Raw genomic sequence first — 16,016 nt, 5'->3', positions numbered from 1 at the left:
ATGCAGTCTTTGTTAACAGACTTTTGTTCTGTTGGCCTTTTCTTTTAAATATATATATATATATATATATATATATATATATATATATATATATATATATATATTTTTTTTTTTTTTTTTTTTTTTTTTTTTTTTTACAAGATGGTGCAGTTTTCTCAGGTTTGGCCTATTGTCAAGATTTGGTCTTGTCTTGGTCATGTTTCACGTCTTTTGTCATGTTTCATGTCTGTCATGTGATCCCATGTTCGAAGTCATGTGATCCTGCCGTGTGTTCCCTTGTCTGATGTGTCATGATGTTATTTGTTCATTGTTCACAGGTGTCCCTTGTTGGGTCATTAGTCTTGTCTATTTAAGCCCTCATGTTTGCCCTGTGTCTTTGTTTAGTATTGTTTTGGGTAACTGCTGTTTGTTCTTGTTTCGAGTTTTCATGCATTTGTTTTATGTTTGATCACGTTGGTATTAAAGTTGCACTTGGGTTCTCTACATCTTGCCTCCTACGTTACACCTATAAAGCGAATACTCACTGTTTTTTCCTGTTTTCTGCGTCTGCATATTAGAGTCAGTTGGATAAATTATTGTGTAATAATTGTGTTTGTGTTGCTGTGAGGTTTGTTTATATGTACTAAAATTTTTATCTGTGCATGTAATAGTTGATAAAGAAAAAATATTGTATTGTAAATCTAAAATCCCAAAGTAATTATTAATATTATAAATTCAATACTTAAGTAACCATTAAACAAGTCATTCAACAATGAAAGTATGTTCAATAAATTGTGTAATTGTGTGTAAATTCATGTTTACAATATGTAAGTAAGGGACAATGTAGAGCGAGGCGGTTGTTATAGCGAATACAACCGAATCAGCCTGAAGGGGTTGTATTCCCATCCATAGGAGTCCATAGCAACGCTCCGTTTTTCATGGCAACGGTGTGTTATACTTAGCAGTGGTCTGTTATCAAGAAATAACAGACGCATTCTACATTAGAGTTCAACCAAGCCATGTAATAAGTAAGGGATAATGTAGAGCGAGGCGGTTGTTATAGCGAATACAACCCCAACCAGGCTGATTCAAGACCCATCAGCCTGAAGGGGTTGTATTCACTATAACAACCGCCTCACTCTACATTAGAATTCAACCAAGCCATGTAATAAGTTAGGGATAATGTAGAGCGAGGCGGTTGTTATAGCGAATACAACCCCAACCAGGCTGATGGGTCTTGAATCAGCCTGAAGGGGTTGTATTCACTATAACAACCGCCTCGCTCTTCATTATCTCGCTTATTACATGGCTACCTACCAAATAAATCAACAATTTGATACAAAATATAGATTTAAAAAGGAGTTTATTGATTTAAAAACGATTGTAATGCTTTCGCTAAAGAAAATAGTCCGTTCCGTCTCTAGAATCCTGCGTACATAGCAACGCTCTGTTCCCTTTCGAGAGGTCTCTCCTATTGTGTAAGTAAGCTTACGCTATGGGAAAACTCCTTTTCTCGAGAATTTAAAACGCAAAAAATTTTAGCGTCCTACTGTGATGTATGCACCCCTACACTCAAACACTGTTTCCACAGTCTCAAACTTTCCCCCAGCTCACGCTGGAAGTTTAATAAAAGTAGCGCGTGTGTCTGCTGTACAACATGCACCCCTACACACAAACACTGTCAACACTGTATTACCCCCCCCCCCCCAGCCAGCGTGGGAGAGACAATAAACGTAGATTGTGTGCCCACTGTAAAGTACGCCTCTACACATAAAAACAGTTCCTACATCAGTTTTCCCTCTAGCTCACGCTGGAGACTTGATAACGGGTGTGCCCTCTGAAAGTGCGCGCCCCCGCTCATGAGTGCTTTTCACACGTCATTAAAAGCTCAAGACGGCCGGAAGACCGGGTCCCTATCTCACAGCGGCCCGTCTCCAGCTTTTATTCAACCCCTAGCTATACGGGCCAAGGCCTGGGAGGCTATCCCTGGTATATCAGAATGGGTGTTGAACATAAAACGAGGCTACTCGCTACAGTTTGCTTGCAGACCCCCGCGCTTTTCAGCCGTGGTCGAAACGAAAATGAGAAAGGACGTTGCACATGTTCTTTGCACCGAGGTGCTCAAACTGTTGGAAAAGGGAGCTGTCGAAGCAGTCCCCCCCTCACAAAACGAGACAGGCTTTTACAGCCGCTACTTCCTCGTTACAAAGATCTCAGACACCTGAACAAAGCACTGATGAAGTGCCCGTTCAGAATGTTGACAACCAAACAAATCCCCGCGCAAATTCGCCTGGGGGATTGGTTTCCTCAGTGGATCTGAAAGATGCTTTTTTTTTCATATCCAAATATCGCCTCATCACAGGCCGTTTCTGAGATTCGCCTTGAGGGTCAGGCTTACCAGCACAGAGTACTACCGTTCGGCCTATCACTGACACCTCGTACATTACGAAGTGTATGGATGCAGCACATACCCCCCTGAGACAGCGGGGAGTGCGAGTACTAAACTACCTTGACGATTGGCTGGTTATAGCTCAATCAGAAGCACAGTTGATAACTCACAGATCCTGGCTCCTCAGCCATCTAGAATGCCTGGGTCTCAGGATCAACATTTCCAAGAGCACACTATCTCCCAGCCAGAATATTTATTTTCTAGGTATAGTGATAGACTCTATACAAATGAAGGCGCCCCTCTCATCAGAGCGCGGGCTCTCCATTCGACGCCTAGCGGCATCTTCAGAGCAGGCGCCCGCGCTCCCCTCAAAAGATCTCAGAGGATGTTGGGTCTCATGGCCTCAGCATCAGCAGTACTCCAGCTCGGACTACTGCACATGCGTCCTCTCCAGCACTGGCTAAAATCCCGTGTCCCAGCTCACGCATGGCGATCTGGCCACTTACTAATCAGAGCGAGTCACGGCTGCGTCAAAGCCCTGGCTCCCTGGAAAGCTATCGACTGGTACCGTCTGGCGTGAGTGTGGGTGTGGTTTTGAGGAAAGTAATCTCGTCAGACACCTCCAACCTAGCCTTTGGTCAAGCCCGGAGAAGCGCCTACACATAAACTGTCTAGAGATGAGAGTGGTTGCTCTATCACTGAAAGCCTTTCTCCCATATTTGAAAGGCTACCACATCCTGGTCCGAACGGACAACATGGCAGTGGTGTCTTATGTAAATCGCCAGGGCAGCCTCAGGTCGAACAACCTGCACGCCATGGCCAGGAGTCTCATTCTATGTACTCAGCACAACCTGCGCTCGCTGAAAGCAGCGCATGTGCCAGGCATTCTGAACGAGGGTGCGGATATGCTGTCCAGAGACAACGTTCCCCCAGGGGAATGGTCTCTCCACCCTCTAACGGTTCAACTAATATGGAGCATCTTTGGCGAGGCAGAGGTCGACCTCTTGGCCTCAGAAGACAACGCTCATTGCCGAATGTTTTTCTCAAAGAACAGGGACGCACTTGCCCACAAATGGCCGAGCCGCCCTCTATATGCATTTACTCCGGTCACGATGCTACCACAGGTTATTGAACGGATCAGGGAAAGCAAGTGTGCAGTGCTACTAATACCCAGTTATGGTTCTCCCAGTTGACACAACTGGTGAAAACAGCCCCATGGCCAATGCTGCTGAGGAGAGATCTCCTCACACAGGCGAACGGGAAAATCTGGCATCCCCATCCAGATTTGTGGGGCATTCATATATGGCCCCTCAACGGGTACCCGGGTGTCTCCCGGACAGAGTGCTGAAAACCATCACTGATGCAAGAGCGCCCTCAACTAGGCACCGCTACGCTCAGATATGGAGGGTGTTCTCTGGCTGCTGCGCTGCACGGAGCCTGGACCCCTACTCTTGCAAGGTACCAAGTATACTCGTCATTTTACAAGAGCTCATGAACGTGGGTCGCACCCCCTCCACGCTCAAAGTATATGTGGCCAGACAATCACTAGGAAGAAGCGACCTCGTCGTCCGCTTCCTTAAAGGGGCAAGGAGGCTAAATTCTCCGCGACCTCCCTCTGTGCCAATCTGGGACCTCTCCATGGTCCTAGAAGCATTGAAGGGTGCCTCGTTTGAACCGCTTCAGTGTGCAGACCTGAAGCACTTCTCGCTCAAAACAGTTCTTTTCCTGGCGCTCGCTTCAGATAAAAGAGTGGGCGAATTACACGCGCTGTCATCAAGCGCGTCCTGCCTTGAGTTTGGGCCTAACGACTCCAGAGCCGTCCTTAAGCTAAGGCATGGTTATATTCCTAAAGTGCTCTCGACTCCATTCAGAGCACAGGTTATTTCCTTAGCAGCTCTTTCCTCACCAAAAGACGAAAGAGACGCGAGTTTACTCTGTCCCGTCAGGGCTCTCAGAGTTTTATCTAGAGCGGTCTGCCTCATTCAGACAGTCAGAACAGCTTTTTGTGTGCTTTGGCGGCCGCACCAAGGGGCTCGCCGTCTCAAAGCAGAGATTTTCGCGCTGGATAGTTGATGCTATAGCGCTGGCTTATGAATCTAAGGGCCTTCATTGCCCCTTAGGTATCAGAGCTCATTCCATGAGAGGCATGGCCTCGTCTTGGGCTTGGTCAAGTGGAATACCCATTGAAGATATCTGTGCGGCGTCCGGCTGGGCCTCACTGTCCACATTTATCAGGTTTTATAACCTACAAGTCCAAGGGTACGCATTCAAGGGTACGTTCAATATGAAATGTGTAAGCACAATTGATTATACTGATTGGACTTGATTAGGAAAGCCACACACCTGTCTATATAAGACCTTACAGCTCACAGTGCATGTCACAGCAAATGAGAATCATGAGGTCAAAGGAACTGCCTGAAGAGCTCAGAGACAGAATTGTGGCAAGACACAGATCTGGCCAAGGTTACAAAAAAAAATCTGCTGCACTTAAGGTTCCTAAGAGCACAGTGGCCTACATAATCCTTAACCTTTTAAGCTGCAACCCCACTTTTGAAAAATCCCCAGAAATGACATACCCAAACTGAAACAGATACAGTTCATGAACCCTTTGCACTAAAAACACAAGTATGATCTCATTTGAAAGCTGACACCTGGTAGTTTATTATAAATTGTAGAATTATTGTCATAATACATTTTCTTTTTGAAATAGCTTCAAAGTTTTGTAAAGTTATTAGAAATGTATTTTTATGAAACATATTCATGAAAATAAAATTGAAGTTGGCACTGTAGCAATCTAGAAATGCACTGCTGCTAAAGCCACATGTGTGACCATGTTATATTTAAAATCTGAAAATGATAAGTCTAAAACTCTGTATTTAGTTAAATGTTTTTCAAGACCATGTCAAATTACTTTATTTTGATTAGACTCTAAAAATGCTACTGATGTTTAGTCATCTTCTAACCATCCATTCAGTATATTGTCTCTATTGTTTTGTGGTGTAAACGAGCCCCATTCAGTCTCAGTCTCCCCCTGCACACATTCACACCTCTCCAGCCTGGTTATGGCTCTAAATATACATTTCTTTTGTCTGCATTATAGTTACTAATGACTGGCTATTCACAGGCTATTCATAGGGTTTCAATCCCTAATTTCTTTTATCAAAGTTCTCACTTCACATTTGAAACTGTATCAAATGCACTAAAACATATCAGTAAGCATTCTTATTTAGAAAAAAAATCATAAAAGAATAACCCCTGGTGGCAGGTGCACCTGGGCTAGCTAGCATGTTAGCTTAGCACACCATCAATACACGAACATTTATGAGATTAAAACCATGTTTGTGCTCCAAACTTACTTTATAACGCAAGTCGAGTGTTTTAAATTTTCTTCTGTGATCTAATTTGGCTTCAGATAAAAAAAAAAATCATACAGAAAACATATTTATAGTTTTCTGCACGATGATAAAGTCTATATCGATTAGCATTACATTATAAATATAATCTATTATTATGAAAATACCTGGCATGGCTTGAAGAACACAGGCAAATCAAATATCATTGCAATCATGTTTATTGTCTTCAAAACGTCTTTATCTGCATATTACAGCGCGATCTCTGTAGCTTTGTGTGTATCAGTGACGTCCTGGAATGTCACATGATCATGGCTCTTCTTCATGTTCCATATATGGACTATTATTGTGCATATAGCGCCCTCAGGCTATTGGTATGAATTGAAAACACAGCACATCTCAGTAAGAAGCGCTCATAATGATTACATCGACGCATTTAGGTATAAATTCAATAAATATTATTCCTGTCTATAGAAAAATGATGTGAATCTATGAGAATATATCAATATTTCTCCAAGTCTGCACATTTTTGAGCTAAAAGCCCTGAGGGACGTTGTTTTGTGAATCGCTGTCATGACGACAGCACAGAGTTTTTTTATGAATGGGAGAGGCTGACGCGCATAATTCATATTAAAGGTATCGACTCATTTTTTCATTTCATAACTCCTGACACAAATTAAGACATAACTGTCACTATAAGTTTCTCAGAATACAATAGTGGTCAAATACTGAAACTTGTGTCATATCTTTTTAATGATGTATAGTTTGTCAAGGTATAACATTAAATCTGATAGTAACTTTGAACTACCGTATTTTCCGCACTATAAGGCGCACTTAAAAGCCTTTAATTTTTTCAAAAAACGACAGTGCGCCTTATAATCCGGAGCGCCTTATATATGGATAAAACAACCGTTGACCTAAACCTTGTTTATACTTTCGCCTGGCAACGGAGCGCGAGCCTCCGCTGACTGCGCGCGCAACTCCCCATACAGACGAGGCATTTATACTTGACGCAACTGTTTTGTTTTAGACTGAACACCAGACCATACAACTGATTTAGACGCGCAAACTGGGTGCCGGTGTGAAGAGATATACTACTAATATCCGTCTGCTCGGGCAGATAATGCTCAAAGTCATGCATCTTCGGATGCGGAGGTGCGCGCGCTGTTACAATGACGTCATTTTTGCCACGCGCACGCCTCCGCATCCGGAGATGCATGACTTTGAGCCGAATCTGCCCGAGCAGACGGATATTAGTTTTTTTTATTACCTTCGCGCTCATGCGGACGCGTCGAGTATAAACAAGGTTTTACAGCTCAGCAACTTGTTTTTTCATATTTTTTTGCAAGTGGTAGATCTTGGTTTACATTTGGACTTTGGATGTGATCTTAGGCTTGAAAAGGTTGGTGACCACTGCATAACGCAAACCCAGTCAAACGTTTGACTGCAGTATCTTCTATTCTATGCGCCTTATAATCCGGTGCGCCCTATATATGAAAAAAGTTCAAAAATAGGCCATTCATTGAAGGTGCGCCTTATAATCCGGTGCGCCTTATAGTGCGGAAAATACGGTAAATAAAAAAACGCTTCAGTGCGCCGACGCACTGGTGAGGCTTAACATTTGGGACATTTGGGACGACCAGAACCCTTCCTAGAGCTGGCCGTCCGGCCAAACTAAGCTATCGGGGGAGAAGAGCCTTGGTGAGAGAGGTAAAGAAGAACCCAAAAGATCACTGTGGCTGAGCTCCAGAGATGCAGTCGGGAGATGGGAGAAAGTTGTAATAAGTCAACCATCACAGCAGCCATCCACCAGTCGGGGCTTTATGGCAGAGTGGCCCGACGGAAGCCTCTCCTCAGTGCAAGACACATGAAAGCACACCTGAAGGACGGTGATAAATAAGATTCTCTGGTCTGATGAGACAAAGATAGAACTTTTTGGGCTTAATTCTAAGCGGTATGTGTGGAGAAAACCAGGCATTGCTCATCACCTGTCCAATACAGTCTCAACAGTGAAGCATGGTGGTGGCAGCATCATGCTGTGGGGGTGTTTTTCAACTGCAGGGACAGGACGACTGTTTGCAATCGAGGGAAAGATTAATGCGGCCAAGTACAGGGATATCCTGGACGAAAACCTTCTCCAGAGTGCTCTGGACCTCAGACTGGGCCGAAGGTTCACCTTCCAACAAGACAATGACCCTAAGCACACAGCTAAAATAACGAAGGAGGGGCTTCACAACAACTCCGTGACTGTTCTTGAATGGCCCAGCTAGAGCCCTGACTTAAACCCAATTGAGCATCTCTGGAGAGACCTGAAAATGGCTGTCCACCAACGTTTACCATCCAACCTGACAGAACTGGAGAGGATCTGCAAGGAGGAATGGCAGAGGATACCCAAATCCAGGTGTGATTTGTTGACACTTGAAACTTGTTGCATCTTTCCCAAAAAGACTCATGGCTGTATTAGGTCAAAAGGGTGCTTCTACTAAATACTGAGAAAAGGGTCTGAATACTTAAGACCATGTGATATTTCAGTTTTTCTGTTTTAATGAATGTGCAAAAATGTCAACAATTCTGTGTTTTTCTGTCAATATGGGGTGCTGTGTGTACAATAATGAGGAAAAAAATTGAACTTAAATGATTATAGCAAATGGCTGCAATATAACAAAGAGTGAAAAATTTAAGGGGGTCTGAATACTTTCCGTACCCACTAGGGCTGGGTATCGTTCAAAAAAATTCAATACCAATACCGATACCTTGATTTCGATACCGGTTCCTGAACGATACTTTTTTCGATACCAATTTTATGAAATCCATTTTAACAAGATTACATAACACATTACCTCAGAAAACTTTGGTTTTATTTTTTTCAGTTTGACTCATGTTCCTTAGTTAGTGCACAAAGGAACAAAAAAAAGCACAAAGGAACAAAATATTCTTTATACATATACATAAGGAACAAAATATTTTTTTTATAAAGAGCTCATGCTCACCAAAGCTGAATTTGTTTGATCAAAAAATACAGCAAAACTTGTAATATTGTGGAATAGTATTACAATTTAAAATCTTATTTGAATATATTTCAAAATGTAGTTTATTCCTGTGTTGTCAAAGCTGAATTTTCAAAATCATTACTTCAGTGTCACATGATCCATCAGAAACATGAAAAAGTTTTTGGAAACTACATGATACATTTTTTCATGATTCTTTGATGAATAAAAAATTCAAAAGAACAGCATTTATTTGAAACAGAAATCTTTTGTAACATTACACATGTTTTAAGGTCATTTTTGATCACTTTAATGCATCCTTACTGAAAAAAAATTCTGACCAACACATTTTTGAACTGCAGTGTACATTCAGTAGGTCATCATTATTGCAATATAAACACTGTCAGAGTGATCAACAAAGTATCTCTTCATTTACCAGTCAAAGACGGAGCAACTTTCTGCTCTTATGTTTACTCCATGCACTGTCAAGGTCTTCATCATATCTGTCGTGGTACCGGTCTTTGCAGCAATTATTTTACCACGAATACTGCATCGCGCGCTGTTGGCATCAAGCCTGGAGAAATGTAGCCACACTTTTGATCGACTTTTCCACATCTTTAGGGTATTGTGAGTGTGTGTGCTCGCGTCTCATTGAGTATGTGCGCGAGTTTGTGTGTGTGTGCGCTCGCGTCTCATATGAGAATGTGCGTGGACAGTTTGTGTGTTCATATGTTGTTGTCAGTTCATATGTATTTGTTTGAGCACTGACGTTGACGAGTTAACCCCTTAGGTATCGAAATCTGGTACCTAAAAACAAGTCATTTTATCATAGGTACTCTTCAACTGTGAGAGACTGAATCTAAAACAAAAATCCAGAAAATCACATTGTATGATTTTTAAATAATTAATTTGCATTTTATTGCATGACATAAGTATTTGATCACCTACCAACCAGTAAGAATTCCGGCTCTCACAGACCTGTTAGTTTTTCTTTAAGAAGCCCTCCTGTTCTCCACTCATTACCTGTATTAACTGCACCTGTTTGAACTCGTTACCTGTATAAAAGACACCTGTCCACACACTCAATCAAACAGACTCCAACCTCTCCACAATGGCCAAGACCAGAGAGCTGTGTAAGGACATCAGGGATAAAACTGTAGACCTGCACAAGGCTGGGATGGGCTATAGGACAATAGGCAAGCAGCTTGGTGAGAAGGTAACAACTGTTGGTGCAATTATTAGAAAATGGAAGAAGTTCAAGATGACGGTCAATCTCCCTCGGTCTGGGGCACCATGCCAGATCTCACCTCGTGGGGCATCAATGATCATGAGGAGGGTGAGGGATCACCCCAGAACTACACGGCAGGACCTGGTCAATGACCTAAGAGAGCCGGGACCACAGTCTCAAAGAAAACCATTAGTAACACACTACGCCGTAATGGATTAAAATCCTGCAGCGCACGCAAGGTCCCCCTGCTCAAGCCAGCGCATGTCCAGGCCCGTCTGAAGTTTGCCAATGACCATCTGGATGATCCAGAGGAGGAATGGGAGAAGGTCATGTGGTCTGATGGCACAAAAATAGAGCTTTTTGGTCTAAACTCCACTCGCCATATTTGGAGGACGGGAACACACAGCCAGTGCAACTAAGGAGTGGCTCCATAAGAAGCATCACAAGGTCCTGGAGTGGCCTAGCCAGTCTCCAGACTTGAACCCAATAGAAGATCTCTGGAGGGAGCTGAAAGTCCGTATTGCCCAGCGACAGCCCCGAAACTTGAAGGATCTGGAGAAGGTCTGTATGGAGGAGTGGGCCAGAATCCCTGCAGTGTGTGCAATCCTGGACAAGAACTACAGGAAACATATGATCTCTGTCATTGCAAACAAAGGTTTCTGTACCAAATATTAAGTTCTGCTTTTCTGATGTATCAAATACTTATGTCATGCAATAAAATGCAAATTAATTACTTAAAAATCATACAATGTGATTTTCAGGATTGTTGTTTTAGATTCCGTCTCTCACAGTACCTATGATAAAAATTACAGACTTTTACATGCTTTGTCAGTGGGAAAACCTGCAAAATCGGCAGTGTATCAAATACTTGTTTTCCCCACTGTATGTCATTATTAGGGTTTTGCCCTCATTAAGGTAAGGTAAGGTAAGGTATCTTTATTTCATACCCGCAGGTAAAATTGTTTTGCAGATAAAAGAAGAATTCGGTCATCCAAAAAAGAAACATAGAAGACATAAGAAACATAAAAACATTTCACATACAGATTTACAGGTTTATAAAAACATCATGACAGGCTGCACCATGACACATACATATCCTCTGTCCAAATTAACTATCAAATACTAAAACATCTCTCTTACTCATATTAGTTAAAATTTCAATTGCCGCTGGAACAAAAGTATTCCTGTACTGTCTAGTCTTCCATCTCGAAGCCACAAACCGGCAACCAGAGGGAAGTAACTGAAAATCATTTCTTAATGGATGCAACCGATCATTTAAGACAGCACTTGCTTTCCGGTACAGCTGATTTGTATAAATATTTCCTAAATTCCATTGATTTACTCCTATTATCCTACTTGCCCATTTAACAATTTGGTTTAAGGAGTTCTTATTCTTCACTGACAGGCTTCCATACCACACCACAATTGAAAATGACATAAATGATTCAATAAAAGCAAAATAAAACAAAGTCAGCATGTGTCTGTCAATGCTAAATTTAGCAAGTTTCCTAAGGCAACTCAAACGTTGATGACCCTTTTTACAGACCAATTCAACTCAAATGACAGTTTTGAATCTATGACTGTGCCAAGATATTTATAACTCTCCACACGATCCACAACCTGTACTTTGTTGTCTTTCAAAGGTCTTGTCTTTCGTTTTGGTAATATTTAACTTTAGATAAGAATCATCGCACCAGGTCACAAAATCATCCACAACTGGACTGTGACCAGACTCTTCCCCCTGTAGCAGGCTCACTATCACTGTGTCATCAGCAAACTTAATAAATATCCTGTTTTCATGTAAGCTTTGACACATATTGGTGTACAAAATGTATAGTAATGGTGAAAGAACACAGCCTTGAGGGGATCCAGTGGATAAACATAATACATCTGAAAAGCTACCATTCACTTTTACCCTCTGCATTCTGTTAGTTAAAAAGTCCAGTAACCATCCCACTAAATTGTGGTTCAACTTGTAATACTCTAGCAATCTTCTGGCTAGGATGTGGGGTTGTATAATATTAAAAGCAGAAGAGAAATCAATGAACAACAGTCTTGCATGAGTATTTTTCCCCTCCAGATGCTTAGTCAGTAAGTTTAACAACATAAGTGAAGCATCCTCAACACTTCTATTCGCTCTATATGCAAAATGCATAGGATCGAGGGCTTGTCCAGTCTTACTCAATATCTCAGACTTCACCAATTTCTCAAATAGTGACCAATTATCACTATTCACCAATAGTGACCAATTAAAAATATCAGAAAATATTGGAGTTAATTGCTTTGCACAGTGCTTTAATATTCTCCCACATATGTAGTCTGGACCAGGACTCTCATTCACTTTAGTGGAGAGAAAAATTTTCTCCACTACTGCCTGTTCTAAGACTATGTGGGAATCATCCTTGCACAGTCATCGTAATTCTTCTACATCATCTTTAAAATCAAAACTTTCAAATCTTGAATAAAACCTGTTAAGAGCATTTGAAAGGTCATCATTTGATCTAAAACCATCAATACACACAGTGCTCTTATTCACATTATGCTGTAATCCCACAATTTTCTTCATACCAGACCAAGCTGAGCCTAAATCATTGTCTGCCAAATTATTTTCTAACTTAACTTTGTAGCTTGCTTAGCTTTTAGGATCTCCATTCTAACCTCCTTCCTCGGTATTGTCCTCTCTAAGCCTTCCCCCTGCTTGTAGGCTAGCTTCTTGTTCTGCAAACGAGTTTTGACTGATTTTGACATCCATGGTTTAGTATTTGGGAAAACCTTAAATTTACGTGTAGGCACAATCATATCCTCACAAAAAGTTATATATGAACATAAAACATCAGTCAGTTTGTCAATATGCAAGAGTCTTTAAACACCTCCCAGTCCGTACAATCGAAGCACCCTTGCAGACGGGCGATGGAGTCTTCGGACCACATTTTGACTTCTCACATCTGAGGTTTTTCTCTCTTAAATAAGGGTCTATAGGAAGGAGCTACACACAATTGTGGTCAGCAGATCCCAGTGCTGACAATGGTACAGACTTATATGCCCCCTTTATAGTCCCATAACAGAGATCCAGCATCTTATATTGTCTTGTTGGGCATGTGATATATTGATAGAAGGCCCACTCCTTGTTTTATAATAATAATGTTCTGAATTCTCCATGTTTAGCATAATAACGGAGATTATTATGGAGCCTACGCTGATTTAGTAGACTGAGAATAAGCGTAGCGCCACAGAGTTGCATCAGCCGTTCTGACTGGAAAGTTCGCGGGATTGCTTGCATTATAAGGACATTGTACGAGTAACGGACAAGTAAGTCCAGTGTTATTTCAATATTAATGTTATAGTGCAAGAGTATTTGTTGTAGATAGTGTTTCTAAGTTTATTCATCTATATTAAAGCGGCCGATTTACCGCACGTGAATTGCACTCTGTATTATATGCCGTCAATCCTTTGAAGTTTGAATAGCGATCGTTATAACTTGTATAAGGAAGCAAATACTTCATGTTGAGTTTTTCATTTATATCTACAATGTAACACTTACGTGAATTTATGTTGATTATTATTTTCTTTCATTGTTTTAAAAAAACCTTGCAAGTGTCCATCTATGTTGATGCCAAAGCAATCATTACAAGGCTATCATCTATCCATGACTCTGAGTTCTCTGATAAGAGCACTGTGGCGGTCAGTGCACACTGATCCAGCTAAATTCAAAATTGTAACAAATATATTGATCATTAGGCCCACTCCTTGTTTTTTCCCTTATGAAGCCTGTCACTGACTGGCTTATTGGGTTCATACTTTACTCCTTACAGCCTCAGGCATCTTGCCTCGGGCTAATATTAGAGCGAAGTTAAGCACGCACAGCGTTTTGAAGGGGGTTCCCATAGCGTAAGCTACTTATGCAATAAGAGAGACCTCTTGAAAGGGAACATCTCGGTTACTAACGTAACCTCGGTTCCTTGAGATGAGGGAACGAGTATTACGTAACTCGCCGTGCTTGTGCTTTGATCAAGGGATCGCGTCAGTCGACTTAACCTGAAGTCCCAGGCGGACAATGGGCTCAATTATAGCCATAGGCCACGCCCATTCTGGCGGGCTCTTCCGCAAAGTGCTGCCATAGGTTCCCACAGCACAGCCAATGACCGTTCTCGCTGTTCATCTGTGTATGCTGTGCAGCTGCACTGCATTTTAAAATGTGTAAAAAAACAACAAAAAACAGCATTTCGGTACTTTGGCAATGGACTAAATATAAAATAAAATAAAAATGAATATATGTGAAATATGTTTTATTCAGAAAGGCATGAACAGTAACATTGTTTCTCTGAGTTTTCCACAGTAAAGACGAGCGCTCCACGTGTGAGCTCAGTGCGGGACCCCCTCACGCCCTCAGTCCGGAACCCCCTCACGCCCTCAGTCCGGAACCCCCTCACGCCCTCAGTCCAGGACCCCCTCACGCCCTCAGTCCAGGACCCCCTCACGCTCTCAGTCCAGGACCCCCTCACGCCCTCAGTCCATGACCCCCTCACGGCCTCAGTCCAGGACCCCCTCACGCTCTCAGTCCAGGACCCCCTCACGCCCTCAGTCCAGGACCCCCTCACGGCCTCAGTCCAGGACCCCCTCACGCTCTCAGTCCAGGACCCCCTCACGGCCTCAGTCCATGACCCCCTCACGCCCTCAGTCCATGACCCCCTCACGCCCTCAGTCCAGGACCCCCTCACGCCCTCAGTCCATGACCCCCTCACGCCCTCAGTCCATGACCCCCTCACGGCCTCAGTCCAGGACCCCCTCACGCCCTCAGTCCAGGACCCCCTCACGCCCTCAGTCCAGGACCCCCTCACGCCCTCAGTCCAGGACCCCCTCACGCTCTCAGTCCAGGACCCCCTCACGGCCTCAGTCCATGACCCCCTCACGCCCTCAGTCCATGACCCCCTCACGCCCTCAGTCCAGGACCCCCTCACGCCCTCAGTCCATGACCCCCTCACGCCCTCAGTCCATGACCCCCTCACGGCCTCAGTCCAGGACCCCCTCACGCCCTCAGTCCAGGACCCCCTCACGCCCTCAGTCCAGGACCCCCTCACGCCCTCAGTCCAGGACCCCTCTCACGCTCTCAGTCCAGGACCCCCTCACGCCCTCAGTCCAGGACCCCCTCACGCCCTCAGTCCAGGACCCCCTCACGCTCTCAGTCCAGGACCCCCTCACGCCCTCAGTCCATGACCCCCTCACGGCCTCAGTCCAGGACCCCCTCACGCCCTCAGTCCATGACCCCCTCACGGCCTCAGTCCAGGACCCCCTCACGCCCTCAGTCCAGGACCCCCTCACGCCCTCAGTCCATGACCCCCTCACGGCCTCAGTCCAGGACCCCCTCACGCTCTCAGTCCATGACCCCCTCACGGCCTCAGTCCAGGACCCCCTCACGCTCTCAGTCCAGGACCCCCTCACGCCCTCAGTCCATGACCCCCTCACGTCCTCAGTCCAGGACCCCCTCACGGCCTCAGTCCAGGACCCCCTCACGCTCTCAGTCCATGACCCCCTCACGTCCTCAGTCCAGGACCCCCTCACGCTCTCAGTCCATGACCCCCTCACGTCCTCAGTCCAGGACCCCCTCACGGCCTCAGTCCAGGACCCCCTCACGGCCTCAGTCCAGGACCCCCTCACGCCCTCAGTCCAGGACCCCCTCACGCCCTCAGTCCAGGACCCCCTCACGCCCTCAGTCCAGGACCCCCTCACGGCCTCAGTCCAGGACCCCCTCACGCTCTCAGTCCAGGACCCCCTCACGCTCTCAGTCCATGACCCCCTCACGCCCTCAGTCCATGACCCCCTCACGCCCTCAGTCCAGGACCCCCTCACGCCCTCAGTCCATGACCCCCTCACGCTCTCAGTCCATGACCCCCTCACGGCCTCAGTCCAGGACCCCCTCACGCCCTCAGTCCAGGACCCCCTCACGCCCTCAGTCCAGGACCCCCTCACGCCCTCAGTCCAGGACCCCCTCACGCCCTCAGTCCAGGACCCCCTCACGCCCTCAGTCCAGGACCCCCTCACGCTCTCAGTCCAGGACCCCCTCACGCCCTCAGTCCAGGACCCCC

This window comes from Scardinius erythrophthalmus (genome assembly GCF_964197995.2).
Source record: "Scardinius erythrophthalmus genome assembly, chromosome: 13".
Classification (NCBI taxonomy): Eukaryota; Metazoa; Chordata; class Actinopteri; order Cypriniformes; family Leuciscidae; genus Scardinius; species Scardinius erythrophthalmus.
This window is presented reverse-complemented; position numbering follows the sequence as displayed.